This window comes from Canis aureus, chromosome 7 (genome assembly GCF_053574225.1).
Source record: "Canis aureus isolate CA01 chromosome 7, VMU_Caureus_v.1.0, whole genome shotgun sequence".
In the NCBI taxonomy this organism is placed as follows: Eukaryota; Metazoa; Chordata; class Mammalia; order Carnivora; family Canidae; genus Canis; species Canis aureus.
Window position 1 is genome coordinate 68316096 of NC_135617.1, and position 1980 is coordinate 68318075.

At 46.8% G+C, this 1980-nt stretch overlaps 1 long non-coding RNA gene across 1 annotated transcript; it reads left to right on the forward strand.

Annotated features, from left to right (window-relative positions):
* The first annotated feature begins 511 nt into the window (after positions 1 to 511).
* On the forward strand, positions 512 to 1723 carry LOC144317647 (uncharacterized). The gene is made up of 2 exons (XR_013383655.1): positions 512 to 1174; positions 1379 to 1723. It is a non-coding gene; the product is annotated as an uncharacterized LOC144317647 (long non-coding RNA).
* Positions 1724 to 1980: the final 257 nt, after the last annotated feature.

Here is a 1980-nt window from a genome sequence, read left to right on the forward strand (position 1 = left end):
AGCTGGGTCACAGGACTCCCTGCTCAGTGCTCCTCTGCCACACTACGGGGCCTCTTGTGCCCTGATGCTGGGTTCTGCTTGTCAGGAACTAGTAACAACAGTCTCTCACCAGTCCTGGCACCCAGTAGGCTGACCCAGGATTGAGGTGGGGGTTCCTGGCACACAAAAGTTTTAGTGCTAAACCTGAGACAGTCTCAGGCAGACTGGGACGAGTGGGTCACCTTACTGAGCTGTGTCCTCATAACCGATGCTCCATTGGGTTGACTGATGAGCGGGCACTGAATATGTTGAGGGCAATCAAAGAGTCAGAGAGGAAGAAGGCATTCCTTGAGTGGAATGAGTTGGCTTGGAGAATAATCATCCAATAACTGGGGTTTTTAGGAGTTACTGAAAGAAAGAAGGATTTGTCCTGAATTATAACAGCTAACACTCTAAGCATGCTTTATAATAATGTTAGTGCACTTCACTTCCAGATCTTAATTATTTGGGCCCTTAAGGTAAAGATGTCTGATTAAAATAATTTTTACAAAGCGGGAAATTGAGGCACAGAGCAGCTCTCAGTGAATAGATGGGACTCGCAGAGGCCCCAGTTCTCTGACCCCTGGCCGATGCTCTTCCGCATGCTTTCTCTGCTCAGGAACCCTGGCTAGAGGCCAGACCTTGAGTTCTCTCTTTAATTGTTGGGAAGCAGGAAGCCAGAAGCTGGGGGTTTCTAAATTCAGTTCCAAGGACCTTGGATTAACACCAAAATAACTCCCTTACTGGAGACTTGCTCTCAGAAAAGCACCTTCGTGGAGACAAAGAATGATCTCCATTTGGTTCGATCAAGCAAGGCTATTTGTTTACCTTTAGCCTCCTAGATCTGAAAGCCCAGCTCCTTCAGAGAGATGGTTGGTTTGCAGGCTCTCCCTTCCCAAATGCCATTCAGACAGCCCCAGTCCTGGTCATAGCTTTCCACTCCCACTGGAGCAGCCCAACTCCTGTCTGCACTTCTTGAAATTAGAGCTGGAGGTGAAAGCTTAGCCGAGCTCTGCATTTCAATGCCTTTCTTCTTTCTTGGGCTTTAACTGCTTTTTCTGGCCTCAGGGAATCCCTTGGAAGTTAATAAAATTTACTACATCAAAGGGCTCCACAGCCATTACCCAATTAAAACCTCACAGCACTCCTGCAGCAGGTAAGCATTATTAACCCCATTTTACAGATGGGGATACTGAGGTTAATTGGTTTGCCCCCTGGCTCCTGAGGAAATGAGTGTCCCAGTTGGCAGTAGGACTGGATGATTTGTTCACATCACTCCTGGGGAGAGGGGAGGGTTGTCTCTGCTGAAATCCGTTTTCCAAAGGACCTTGATTTCTGAAAGATTTTCTTTTTCCTTTAGGAAACCGATCACTTACCAGCTGCACCAAGGATGAGGAATTTCCCCAAAGCTCGCTCCCACCTTCAACCAGGAGAGGCACCATAAAAATAGATGAAAGCTAAGAGTTCAGTGCAGTAATTTAGGAAACAATTTGGGCCTTTCAGAAATTAATGTTATTTAAAGATGCAGATTCATCCACCCCAGTGGCCTCCTGGGAGTGCTTCCTGAACCATCTGGTTCAATCAGCTCATTTTCTTTCCTCTAATCCTCCTGGCTCTTGTGTGTGTGTATGTGTATGTGTATGTACAGTGAAGGTTCCCGAGGAACTCACAGCATGAATAAAAAGCAAAGACCTTTCTCTTTCAACCAGCCACCTCTCCTCTTTTCCAAACAGCATTAAATTCCTAATCCTGTTTATTCTTAGTGGGGGTATAAAATTCATGTCCCGACAGACAGTGAGGAGATCTGTGGAAGCCTCTACCCCAGGGCTCATGTCCTCTCTGTGTGGGTCCAGCCAGGATGGCTGGGGTATCTTTACCCCATTTGCCAAGAGGACCTACAGAACCTGGTGGTGTCTGGGGATAAATTTGTCCAGGCCTGCTGAAAGAGGAAGGAAAAAAAAT